Raw genomic sequence first — 14,867 nt, 5'->3', positions numbered from 1 at the left:
TCAGCTGTTTTAGGGAAATATTGTGAATATATATATACCCTTTCTAGGCATCTGCAACAGGTTAAGTGCATGTACCTGTGAAGGGAAGTAAAACTAATATCTCCGTAAAGAATTAACACGTTTTCTGCAGAGAAGTCCTATTCACAGTCCCATATACAACATTCCTAAGCTCGTGGGTATCCTGTGCAGCTCAGTTAATATTTGGAACCTGCTTTCTGAGGGAAAGTCACTCTACGGGGTACAGTCAATGTCGCTGTCATTTGCTGATGCACAGGGGGATCAGGAAGTGCAATTGAGGTGAATTAAGCACCCAAGCACTGTGGTCTCTGCTTCAGGCCACATGGTAGAAAGATTAAAAAGAGACTGAGATAGTGTCCTGAGCACACAAAGGGAACAACTGAGCTCTCCAGAGGAGCTAAAAAATCTCTGGAAATGTGGCAATCAATCTGTGGGCCATAGGTGCTGGGAAGAAATTTCATTAGTAAATGGCTTTCAGTCAGCTTGGGTCAATGGAGGACAGAATTTTTGATGCAAGTATTTGAGGAATTCTGAACTTTCTACTAAAAATGAACATATATAAGATATAGAAAAGAGAGTGGGGTTGAATAAGAATTTCTGATTGATCTAAAGCAGTGGAGATAACTGAATTGGCATTGAAACCAAAACCACTCAAGCTTTCAGAAAACCCTATACTAACACCCAACAAAGGAAAATCAGGGTCCAGCAAAAACAGCAGGCAGAACAACAAACAATACAGCACAGATGTAAAAAGAAAACCCACAGAAACCACTTGCATGTGGAAAAGCAGAAAGAATTTAATCACTTTTTAAGAGTATGTAAATGCCATCGTACCGTGTTCAGTGTTAGTATGATCATCTTTCTTGAAATCTGTCCTGGTTTGGACTAGGACAGAACCAATTCCCCTTTCAGTAATTTTTCCTTTCATTTAAGTTTCTTCTAAGTAACTGCACTTTCTGAAGTTGACTACATGTTTTTCAGACAGTGTCCACTTCTAGAACTGATTAATGCTTAATGTTTACAGTTGTTACTAAGGTAACAGTAAGAATGTTACGCAGAAAGGCTCTTGCTTATACTTATTCCTATAGAAACCAAGGTCACTGCTCAATTTCTTATGGTTCACAAGTGAAAAGGTGTAAAAGGGTTGCACCTGCGGGGAGGAGCAGACAGGACAGGTGACTCAAAATTGATCAACGAAATATTCCATCCCATACACATCATACTCAGTTTAAAGCTGAGGGACCATGAGGGTCACAGTCTCTTCCTCTATGGCCGGTGATCAAGGAGGCCTCTGCCCATCCTCCTGCCTCTGATCCCAATCCATGTGTTCCTGAATCCAGTTCGATCTGCTGCTGAGTACAGTTCGGGACTTCCCAGTGCCTGCTCTACAGCATCAGTGATCATCATTGGGGGGGAGTTCAATACTGGTTTTGTATACATTTCATTGTTTCCATTAATATTATTATTTCCATGAAAATTATTATACTATTTTTCTTTGTTATTGTTTTATTAAAGCTGCTTTAATTTTCCAATCCTTAAGTCTCTCTCCCTTTTCTCTTTTCCTTTCCCTTCTGGGGAGGGAAAGAGGTTAACAGAGAATGTCTGTTGCCTGTTTAATAGCCAGCCCGGCCTTAAACGGTGACAAAATAACAAACTTCTATGCTTTTAAGGGACCTTTCCGAGAAACGCTCTTTCCTTTAGTATTTCTTATATATTTATCTTAAATGCATCCTGTTATTATCCTCAATGTACAATTCAGTTATAAATCATCAATTTACTTCACTATATATTTCTTTAAAAAATCCTGTTCATTATGGGTAATTCTAATAATTTTAATCTAAAATTCTGCCTAAACAGAATCAGTATTTACCAAGTTTCTGCAGCCTACCCAGTCTATTACATTACAAGCAATATTCTTTCAACTGCTATTGTTGATATGAGATCAGACATAACCAAAGTCACACTTTTTAAGAAATTGAGAGACTCAGGATTTTAAGACAGCATGAGACTATTTCCTAATACACAGTTCATCTGACTCTATATATTCTTGCTCATACAAACATTTTGCATCCAGCTTTTTATCTAATTTCAACTTTTTAATGATGCTTACATTCCTGAATAATCAACGTATCTTTTGAGACACTGAAAGTTAAGAGTTTAGTGAAATTTCAGGTTAAAGGTGTTTCACGTGTTTAAATCAAAATGTTACGTCATCAGGTAACGTGTACTAGATAATTAAATTCTTTTTTTCTGCTTAGATGGCTATGTGTCTTCTGTAAAAATTAGATTTTTGATCAGATAGCAGCCCTTCAGTGAATGCATTGTCATGAATCTGAGCACACACAAAATGTTTGTTCTAATTTTCTAGCTACTTAAATATATCTTCATAGATTCCAATGTTATTCAGTTACTCAAAGCATTTTTGCCTCCATCATCATCACTATCCCTAAAGATCCTAAAAATTACAGCTGAGGAATCCTCACCGTGAGAATAAAAGTAACTTCTAGCAACTAGAGAGCACTTTAAAATACTTACAATGTCAGGGAAAAGAGATAATCCACTAGTAAGGATGTGTCTCCATGTTCCATATATTAATGCTGACAGAAAACAATATTTTGTGAAGGATGCAGAAAATTATTGTCCAGCCATCCTGAATTTACTTATTGTTAGAAGGGTAAAAATGAGGAGAAACATCGCTGTTTTTCAAACAGTAGCAGAATATTTGTACCTTCCATGAGCTAAATGAGAATTGGTGGGAGACCTTCATGATGATTTGAACTGATCACTGTTAACCTTGTGCTTTCTTTGCAGTTTACTGTCCCTTTTTCTCCAAGATCTTCTTTGTAGACTTTGGACCTTCAGGGACAGGAATCAGCTTTGATATGTTAAGTTCTTAGTCCTGTAAAGCCTGAGCAGAGCTGTAGATAGATACACACCACAAACACAGACAACAAAACCAGCATTCCACTACTTTCTTCCAAAGTATAACAAAAAGTGTCCCATCTCTGAATTATTTTAATAGTTCTCCAAGTGAATACAAAGCAAACACAAAATGAACACATTTAAAAAGGAGGTCAGGAGCCCCCCAATGCCTATGAGGACTGAGCCAGGCTCCTTATGGTGCTGCACAGTGGGAGAACAGAGGAAGCAAGGGAGGCTCTGACTAGGTATAAAGTAAATTTTTTTTCACTGTGAGGATAGTTAACCACAGGAACAGGTTGCCCAGGGAGATTGTGGGATCTCTATTCTTGAAGGTTTTCAGGATACCACTGCACAACTGTAGTTGATGGCTATGCTCCAAGTTGAATGCTGCTTTCTGTGGAATATGGTACTTCAGCTTCACTTTTTTGCATTTCCTCTCTGCTTTTTTGTGTTCCTGTTCCAGTTTTTGGTTGGAAATCCCAGCCTCGTTGCATTGCTATTACAGAGCTGGATTTTGACTTGTGTTTATAAGGAAACTCTATGATATATGCATAAACACAGACAGATTTATCACAAATATAACAAATCTGTCACCAAATTTACACCTTCCAAGATTCTTTTTTAATGCCTTGAGAAATACTTTCTATTGTAACAAGATGAAAGCACTGAGTGAATGATTGTGTCTTTGTGTGCGATGCCAGTGAAAAGGCTAAAAGACTTCTTGTGATTGTCAGAGTGGAAATGCTAGGGCTGTTCAGAGATCCTACAACACACAAAAATGCTGTTGCTCTACTTCACATCAGAAAAATGTCCCTGTTTCTGGTGCCATGATCAAGATGGAGCATAATAGTAGCCATTTGGCACTGACTGAGTGTGAAGGCTATCTCAGACTTGCTTTTCCTCGCTCAGAAAGACACTTCTGACTCTAAGTTGCTCATATTAAGCACAGCTACTTTGCAGTTGGTCCCTTGGCTTTTATTATCCATTACTTCAGCCCTAATAGTTCTTGCCTTCCTTTTATTTTGAAAGACTGTATTGCTTGGATACTAATACTATATTTCTTTTGAATTTAATCTGCCAAAATGAAACAAAGTTGATTTCTTGAGTACAATTTCTTTCTCAGGCTGAGGACATTACGCCTTTACAACAAGCTGTATAGGTCACAAAGATTTTAGAGGTTGTAACTTTGTTATGGGGAAGGGACATGAAACAGTCAGGTTTGAAATATTTACAGCTGAAGGGAATGCAGAGTGGATAATCAGCTTTCTGCCAGTATTGGGTATAAGATCAAATTATAGAGATGTTAATGGCACCCTTTATGGTGCTAGAAAATTTCTTGCCACTTCCTGAAGCAGGACTTTGCCTTCCTTCATGGCAGACTTCTTCCATCTTTGTGTTCTTTCACATTTCCAAAGTGTAAATGACTTATGGATGGCCAAACAAATTCTGAGTTAAATTACATCCAGTGCTGCATTGAGGCATATTACTCAATGCTTTCTATCTGTCCCCTTTGTATTTATAGCAATTTTTTCTAACCATTTGAGGGCTGAAACTTTCTGTTCTTGGCATGTTTCTTAGGGGATTTCTGGAGAGTTTTATCAAAAAAAGATCTGTTTGCTTTTAAAAATGAAAAGTAAAAGTAGGTTGCTTTTCCCAATTATTTTGAACAGCAGTGGTGCTTCAAGCATTAAGATAAGAAATGTAAAGTTTAATGGGGTCAAGCTAAGCAGCTTCTTTCATTCTCACTATGCAAATCCATCCAAAGTTGTTGATAATCACCATTTTCAGAGATAAAACACAATTGTATTATATGTGTTTTGTGATCTTGCTTAGTCTATTGAACCATCTTTTAATTCTCTCATCTGAATAATGGCAAAATGGATTTTCCTGTTACAGCTCTTGTTTTTCCTTATCAGAATAATTTTTACCCTAAGGATGAATCATTGTGTGGAAGACAAGGAGAAAATGTATTATTGTCACATCATGAATATAACATTTGTATCTGTAACATTTAAATTAAGTAAAAATTTTGCAGAATAAGTGTACCTATCCTTACACTTATAGTTGAGGTTCAGGTTGAAATGTATTATTTGCTCAAATGCTTCTGGAAACTAAACATACAGATGAGCCAGACTGGGCAGAACAAGTCCTTGAAAACCATATAGATATCAATTCTCTATGATAAGAAAATTTTACAGTTATTGCAATCATCTATCATTATTATTGTTGCTAATGAAGCACCCAGATCTCATTAAGCCTTCAAAGTAGCCATTTAATATAATATTGTATAGCATTTAATTATTACAAAACTCTTCAGACCTTCTGAGACAACTGGTAGATAATCAGTAGGTATTAGGCCAAGAGGAAGATGGCAAACATTGTTTTGCTTTGGTTTGTTTTTCTGAATTAATTAATGAATTAAGTTGGATTTTGCATGGACAAAAAAGTGGCCTTGACCAAAAAAACCCATTTAATATCTCCATCCCTTCTGTGTGCTCCATATATGTGGCACTGATTTACAAGTAGAGCTTGCAGAGGGCTGTTGCTAGGGGACAGAGCTTTTGTAGATCCCCATTAAAGCAATACTCCTGAAGAAGAAAAGTAATTTACACATTTCAAGTGCTGCCTGCAAAAAATATTTAATCAAGCCCAAATAAGTTATAAAAGGGAACAAACATAATCATCTATATGAGTAACAAATCTTATGTCAAAGAGGAAAAAGGAGCACAGGGCAAACTCTCTGGTCTAGATGTTACTCCTTTGTACCCTGGCATACAACCTGAGTGACTTTTTTTATTTCATTAAGTTCCTCCCAATTTATACCTCATAACCAAGATCAGAATACCTGGAATGAATTTGACCTAGTATATACATTAATCTATTTTCATTTAACAGAATAATTTTGATGTTAACCAAACTGCCTAATCTCCAGGGTAAAAGCCATAGGAGGGAAGAAAACTCTGTCAAGACCACCTCTTCTAGTTCCCCAAGTAGTCAAATGCTTTCTGAGTTATTGCCCTGGAGAGGAGTCTGCCCTACTGTGAAGAAGAACCCCTGTGATGGGACCGTTCTTTTATAACTGTTTAGATCCCCTAGGTCTTTAGGTTCTCTCTTTTTTTTTTCCTTTTAAACTGTTCCATGTATATAAATGCATCTGAAACCCTGCTTTTGTATATTAATGGCCTTCTGGTATATCAATTCCAAAAAAATGTGGATAAATAACTGAAAACTTCTCAAATGCTCTCCCCTCCCAGTTTCTAAAAGCTTATTTTTGCAGGACTTAAAGGTTCATTGCTTGCTTTCTTTCTTTTTTAAAACATACATTTCATTGATGAGACTGTTTTTCCATGAATGTTTCTCAGAATTTATGGCTTTTTCCAGAATTAGCACTGCATTGAGAACAACCTGTTCTCCTTGGCTAGATGACCATCAAATTGATGTGAAAATGCTCCCCCTTGATGGGATGAATGTATATGACCACATAAATCATTCCCTGTTTTCTTAAGTAGTTTGAATGAGTATGTGACCAACATTTGTTACGATTTTTCCTCTCTTATTTTGGTACCTAATCAGGACAGATTAGATTAAGCCAGCTCTGGGAAACTGTATTTTCAGCTAATGGTTGGACAAAGCAATGCCAGTGACTCAAGGCAGCTCAATGTGGCATTCAAACCCCAGAAGAATAAAAAACTACTGGCAGAGGCTGCAACGAAGTCTGCATTGCATTTATAATACATAACAAAATCTGTCTCAGCAAAGGTTTTGTAGAGGACAAGTGAAATTTATCACGGATTATTTGTTGTGTGATACTGCAAGAATAAGTAAAGGCCCCAGATGTTTTCAGGATCCTGTTTTCTTAGGTTGCCTTGCTATGCATGCACAGGCAGTTCCCTCCCCTATAACTAAGTTATAGTCTTAACTATAAAGCAAAACCAAAAGATAAAAGTGGGAAAGTGATTTCTAATAAAACCAACAAAGCAGACCTTTAGCAAAGCTAAAAATTGGTTGTAAACTTCCTACGTCTGAGTTCAATGCCTTAACTATCATCTCCAGAAGAGTGAATGTGCACAACTAATTATTGCTAATTTATTTTTTACTTGCTGTCTGGCTGCACTATACAGACATGCCCTGCTGGAATCTACTCTGAAGCATAAAATGTGGTTGTTTTTTCTGACCATGAAGAAGGAGAAAAAAATGTAATACTGAAAATGAAACTGAATTCTTGATTTCATCTTTACCTTCTCAGGGGCTTTTTTTTTTGTCAGAGACTTCTTTTCCCAAAAATTCTAAATTATAGGTTTAAAAGACATTCTTTTTTTTTTTTTTTTTTCTTAAACAGTCATCTTTATAACAGCTTTGTGGGTTAAAGTAACTTACAGAAGGTAAAAGAAAAGTAAAAATTAAGAAATGTCTTTGGGAAAAAGTTCTGAAGACAGTTAAAGACAATGTTACTTTTCAGAAAGAGCTGAGTATAACTAAATTTCTTTGCTAATACATAGTGAGCATGATATTGTACATTGTGCATGATTGCTGCCATCTCCCATCAGTAACTTTCAACATCTAATGCAAATCTTTTCATAACACTTTCAGAAATGGTTTGCAGGAAAAATGGTCCAGTATAAACCCGTATTGTCTATTTATGGATCAGTGGATTTAGATTGTTATAGCCATAGTAGAGGGAGGCAGTGGGCTTTTTCTAAGAACTACACACTGGGAAAGAGGAGGAGAATGTGTTTCTCCCTCCGCAAAGGAGACATCAAGCTATTCATCTGAATCAATATCAGCACTTCCGGATTTTATGGATCCCACTATTGCTATTCTAAAATAAAACGAAATTACAAGGAAAATGGTTCAAGTCTGACATGTATGTGGCACCTGCCTTCCCTCCCCTGCTGCCTGAAGGCCTGTTGCTCCTTTACAACCTGAGGACATAAAGCAGTGCCCATCGAGGACAGTGGAAAGATGTCAGTGTTGATTTCTGTGATCAGGTCATTTCAGCAATAGCCAGAATGCCACTGCCATGAGAAAACCTTTGTGGAGATAAAGGAAATGGGAGGTGGAGGAGTGGAGGGAGAAGAATGAAAACTCAAAAATCGCTATTGAAGTTGTCAGAGGGCATATAGCAGGTGCAGAGCAGATTAAAACCATGGAACAATTAAAACCTATACATTATGCCCCTGGTTTCTATTTCCACCATTTCCACCACACTGTCAGGGTGCCCTGCAATTTGCCTTGTTCCATGAGGCTCTCAGGAAATGGAGAAGCACAGGCTCTGCAAATAGCTGTTCAGAGTAAGAGGTTACTCATGGACTTTTTACCAGCTGCTCTGTTGCCTCATCATCAGAAGGGACAGTTGAAGCCAGGAAAGTGAATACAGTGTAGCAATACAGGAATCAGAGAGTTAAAGTTTAAATGTAGGCTTTAAGCAAAAACTTAGAGAATTTAGTATTAACAGTGGAGATAATAATTCCCTGAGGAACAGGATGCTATGACATGGCCTAGGACGCTATGACATGAAGTAGGAACAGAGAAAACTGAAAAATGCTAACATATATAAAAAGGGGAGATAAGAAAAAGGATGAGCCAAGAAATCAAGTATTCTTGCCAAGACACTAGGAATCCTTGCCAGGTTCATAGGGAAACCATCCAAATTAAGGAAAGTTCAAGAGTTTATGAAGATGATGATGAAAGGACACCGGGTTCATGAAGCTGAAGAGCGGAACGACCCCTCAAAATCTCCCCAAATTGAAGACCACGCCTATAACTCCGCCTTAACTCTGCCTGCTATGAATATTATAATTAGATGTTGCAATAATATGAATATGCATGAAAAGATGTGGTAATCTCTTATGCAAATTGTATAAATAGTCTGATTTCCATGGACTGCTTCGGAACTCTTTTGTCCAGCACGAGCCGGGGGTTCCCCAACGTTGCCTAAAATAAATACCTCACTGCTTAAAGACTAAACTTTGTCTCTGAGCAGTTTCATAGAGCCTTTTGGGGCATAATTTCGGCATCACAGTCTCCCCAGCCCTGTTCATGGAGCTACTCAAATAAACTTTCCTAGTCAGCTGGGTAAGGAAATGCCTGGTATTTAAACTAATAAAGCCAAGCTGGTTCATAAATAAGGATGAATACAAAGGAATTACACAAGCATATATGTATAAAATAAGAAAACTTAAACACTAAATGATTTCCAAGTAGCAAGGGACATGACAAGCAACAAAAGTTTCAGTGAATACATTAGAAATAAGAGGGAAAGTGAGAAGAGACATTGAGCAAGAGGTTCTACAGAGAAAACAGAATTGTTTGCTTTCATCAGGGAGAGCAGAACTGTTTGCTTTCATCTTCATGGAAAAGGTAGATTGTGCTGGCTACTTTAACAAATTAACTTTAACAAGGTGTTTGGAATTCAGGCTGGAGTACAGAAGAGACCAGTTCGGGGAATATTTATGTAAGATTGGTACATTCAAGTTCTCAGGGTTTGATGAAATTCACCCTAAGAAATGAGGCAAAGTAATGTCTGAATGATTAGTGATTATCTCTGGGAAGCTGCAGATGGGAGAGATCCTAGAAGACTAGAGAAAAAGAACCCTTTTCTAAATTTTTTCTTTTTGAAAGGAGACGAGGAATTATAGATCAAGCAGTCTGGTTTCAGTTCCTGGAAACAATACGGAACAAATTATTGAAGTAATTTGAACTACTTACAAAATGTAAAGATTGTAAAAACTGTCAAGAATAGATCAGATCAAATTTATCTGATTACCTTCTTTGAGAAGTGTGGTAGCCTAATGTAGAAAGGAAAAGCAGTAGACATAGATGTAAATTGACTCTTATAAAGTTTTTAGACATTTTTCCAACATTAGAACCTCATAATTGAGGAAATATGGCATACATGTAATTGCCTTCAGGTAGCTATATAACTAGTTGAAAACTTGATTATCAATGGATCCATATCAAACATGGAGGACATGCTGAGTAAATTCTCTTAAGAACTTGTGTTTGGTCAAATTCTACTTGGTGTCTTCATGAAAAATGTGCATAATAGAATGGAGACTATACCTTTTAATTTATGGATTGTATGAAGCTGAAAGGAGTTTTAAGTATTTTGGGAAAAATGCTAAAAATGCTACAGGCAGTTTGGAGAGTTGGTCAGAAACTCAAAAGGTCACATTTAAATATTTATGAACCAAAGTTCTGTACCTAAGAAAAAAGAAAGCAGATTGAAATTTGAAACTAGGTATTTTTCCATAAAGCAAGCAAGCAGTACAGTGGAAAAAGACATAGTAGGAAAGTAGCTTTTGTTTTGGATTCATGAAGCAGAAGTTTGTACACAAAATACCTAGTTACATTCCTCACTTAACTCTAGAGATTTGGAAGGTATATTGCCTCTATTCTGGGAACTGCATTTTTAAAGTGAAGATGAAGTAAAGAGAAACCAGCAGCGTGAATGATGAAGGATTTAGAAAGCATAACCTATGAGGGAACTGGCTTGCTGAAAGGTGGTTGAGGGTGACTTGATTATAAGTAGTTACAATATCGATGATGACCAATTGTTTCCCAAGGCCAGAAGAAATGAATTTGTTTTTCAGCATTGACAATTTTGGGTGAAAAAGCTTAGAAAACTTGGGTAGGATGATGGAGCACAAGACTGTATAACCTGAAGATAGTGAGAAACCGCTTTCACCAGAAATTTTTAAGATCAGACTACCATAAGATCTGTGAGGGATGACCAAGGCCTACATGATCTTGTTTTGGTGGGGGAGACTTAAGGTGATCTCTGGGGTACTCTTAGAGTCTAACAACATAACAATGTCTGAAAAGAAGTTAGAGAGGATTCATTGCTACTCATGTAGCAATGTCAATCTGAGGAAAAGGATAGGAACTTTTGAGGTGTGGACTCACATTGTTTTACGAAGGAGCACAATGATCTGGTTTTAATGTAAAACATGGCAGCATTCAGAACTTATTGGTTCTTGCCAGTTCCTGTCATGTAATTATTTTGTAATCTTTAAAAACTGTTACACAACTAGAGGATATTATGCTTTTATCTTGACTTTTTAAAAACAAGAATATTTGGGGTACTCCATTAAAAAGCTCTGAAGACAATCCATTTTAGCCTTTTATTATGATATTCCACATTAGATTCTGATGTGGTAATTTTCTGGAAGTTGGAATAACTAAATTATTTTAGGGGTCCAGTTCTGGGTCCCTCAGTTCAAGAAGGACAGGGAACTGCTAGAGAGAGTCCAGCGCAGAGCCACGAAGATGATTAAGGGGGTGGAACATCTCCCTTATGAGGAGAGGCTGAGGGAGCTGGGTCTCTTTAGCTTGGAGAAGAGGAGACTGAGGGGTGACCTCATTAATGTTTATAAATATGTGAAGGGCAAGTGTCATGAGGATGGAGCCAGGCTCTTCTCAGTGACATCCCTTGACAGGACAAGGGGCAATGGGTGCAAGTTGGAACACAGGAGGTTCCACATAAATATGAGGAAGAACTTCTTTACGGTGAGGGTGACCGAACACTGGAACAGGCTGCCCAGAGAGGTTGTGGAGTCTCCTTCTCTGGAGACATTCAAAACCCGCCTGGACGCGTTCCTGTGTGATATGGTCTAGGCAATCCTGCTCCGGCAGGAGGATTGGACTAGATGATCTTTCGAGGTCCCTTCCAATCCCTAACATTCTGTGATTCTCTGATTCTGTGTGAAATTTATTTCTAGCACTGAGAATTCAGGTTCAGAGGGACTGAGTGATGGAGAAGAAGAGGAAGACAATTTACCCTATATTAGAACCCCAAATCATAAGCTACTCTTTTGTCTGGTCACAATCAAAAAGCAGTAACGAGCTGAATGCATGAATTCAATTTATAAGATTGAATAATCTTTGGCTGTCAAGTTATATGCTTTGTGAAAGTCTGAATGTGGATTGTCAAATTGTCCAGCTAGGAAGAATAAAGCCTTTTACTTACAATGGGCTAATGATCAGTTGACAATTTAACTACACAGCAGGGAAATTCTGAAGAGGAAATGGGGTACAGAAGCAAGTCTGCTTCTCCATGCTGAAGTTTACTGCTTTGAATTAAATCTGAAGACACAGTACACGCACACAGGCCAGGTGTCTCAGTCCACATGTTCTAAATAGCTTGTTGGATCGATACAGAGAGGGAGACACTGTTAAAATCTGGTCTTAAACTAAATTGAATAGAGCTTTACTTCTGTACCTGTCACTTGACTCTATAAATCTCTGGACCTATGTTGTCCATTTTGATTATTTTTAAAAAACAAAGGCTTTTATTTGCTTTAACATTTTTTTCTGCTTTGGCTATGTTAATTTTAAGTTAGTTGGTTAACATCCCACCATTTCATCTGTATGGCATCTCATTTTTAAACTAGGATCCTGGACCAGACTTTCAGTGGCTGGAACCTTGCATGTGTCTCTAGGGCATCCAAAGACTAACAGGCATCTTCCACTGACCCGCAGGATAGCTCAGGAGATGGTAACGCAAGAGATAAGGAAGAATTATGGTGATCAGCATTGACTAGGAAAGCTTGGCCTTAAACAGTAGGGTAGAGGAAAGACAACCTGCAACCTTGGAGTCACCAGAGAATGTGGAACAATGATAATATAGCCTGTGGAAGAGGAATAAATCACTTCAAATAGGCCATTTAAAATTGTTTCCAGTATTTCTCTCAGAGAATGGAAATAAATAATCTCTTCTGTCCTAATATGCTTATGAATCACAAATTGAATAAATGCTAGCTAAAATATATGGAGTTTTCTTTCTGAATACAAAGGCATCTGAGGAAAGGAAAAAAGAGATGGTGAGGCAAATTCATTTTGCTTCTCAGTAAAGCCACCTGGTGTATTTGCTAGTCACAGAGGAAATACTTGTTGATAGCTGCTTCCGCAGCTCTTCTCACTTCCAGGATCAGCCTTCTTATTTCCAAACCATTTAGGTATTTTCTCGAACTTCCCAAGGCAAACAGTAATATTGTTATACCATCTCTAGTTCATAAAGACATCCCTATGTGGGATACCAGCTAATTTCTTTAGGAAGTGCATTTCAAAACTTGCATCTGAGTTCTAACTTGGATGTGATTCTCCATGCTGAAATTCCCCATGCACATAAAGTTCAGCTTCTGCTTGTTCCCTAAAATACCTCAGTATCTCAGCAGCCCATTGCCTAGAGCTCATGGCTGTGCCACCCAGGCATACAACAGAGTTGTTCCTCTGTCCCAACGTGTGTGAGCCAGGAAGCATGCTCAGAATGTATTTGCTAGCTAAGTTATGCCCAAACCAAAACCAGAGTAAGATATAGCTGTTTAACACAGTTAATGTTAACAGTCCTTAGAACAAGAAACAGGAATTTTCTTCTTAAAAGTGAAAATAACTGGAAAATTATTCATCAAATCAATCATTTCAAAGCTCTTCTTTTTTTTTGCTTCACTGATGAGACTTGTGAAGTGGTGATTGTAATGGAAGCTTTTTTTCGATAGGGAATATCACATTCTCTGTGGCTCTGAGCTCAGCTCAATTCAGTTCATGAAGTTTGTTAAACAATTATCAGACATGAAATTCTGCTTTACACTAACTTGATCTGGATTTAAACTAGTGACCTACAGAGGAAAGGCTTGCTAATCTGCTGTTAGTTTTCCTTTTAGTGTTTTGTTCCTTCTCCACAAAGGGTGAGGAGCTGAAAATGTTTCATATCAAATATTTAACTCAAATATCCTTAGACACAAACACATTCCATTGTCTTTAAAATGTACACAAAACTTTTTGTATGAAGCTGTTCCTTTGCTTTACAGTTTGGACAAGGAGCATAGAAACACACTGAACATTAAGCCTTCCTCCAAAACACAATGTTTTTTGGTCATAAATGAGAATGCAGAGACTGAAGCCCATTTCTATCAAAAACAGGCACATATCCACATGTCTTGTTAGCACTGATAATTTCCAGATGGCACTACCGACTCGCATAGTCTGGCTAGCTGTGTCTGGGAATCCATAGCACAAGGTGAAGAAAATGTCTATTAGCACCTGTGGTACAGTTGAGAAAGAAGCTGGGAACATCAGGAAAGAAGACCTGTTCTGCACTGTATTCCTTTGCTTGACATGTGTGTTTTCGGCATAGAGCTTCAGATTGTATCCAAGCACCCTAATGTGTTGTCAAAACACTAAAGCCTTCTTTAAATCAATTTGGCTAACATGCATAAGAATACTGTAATAAAAATTAAAAAATGCCCAGTGCTACTGTGTGATCTGAAAAGCCAGGATCTTTGTTTAAACTTTTTAATTAGACTGCTTCTTCAAATAAAATAACCATCAAGAAGATATGTACCACCAAGTGAAAAGTCAAATTTTGTAGAGAATGCTATCAGAGGATTCCATGCTGTCTATTCTCCTTGGATTTCTTCATGAGATGTATTAGATTAATGTTTGTATTCCCTTTGTCATCGTACTGCTCTTACTGACTGTACCCATATTGTAGACGTTATTAGCATTAGAAAATCTTGCATTCTTCCTTTAGATACAGAGGGAGAAATTTGCTTCATAGAACTTCTGAAAGTTATTTATATAGTTTATTTCCATCTGATTTGTTCCAAGAAGCTGGTACAAGGGAATCTCACTTAAAAACCAAATCAAAATTCCACATTTCACAGTTGGTTTTAGTGAGCTAGCACAACTGCCTAGCTCTTTCCTTTGAACATATAGTACTTTTTGAAGATGAAAAGTTTTGAATATTTTATACTTTAATGCCTCAGGCCTTATTATTAGTTACAGCCTGAAGAGGGGTGTACCACATAAACAGGAAAGAAATTTTGCCAGCTGAATGGAAGGGACTTACAATTGTGTGAAGTCACTGTTAGCAAAGTGACAAGTAATGCCACTGGAAAGGTTACAGAGATGGTCAGCAGTAATTACTA

The sequence above is a fragment of the Nyctibius grandis genome, chromosome 5, assembly GCF_013368605.1.
Source record: "Nyctibius grandis isolate bNycGra1 chromosome 5, bNycGra1.pri, whole genome shotgun sequence".
Lineage (NCBI taxonomy): Eukaryota > Metazoa > Chordata > Aves > Nyctibiiformes > Nyctibiidae > Nyctibius > Nyctibius grandis.
Note: the sequence above shows the minus strand (reverse complement) of the source record.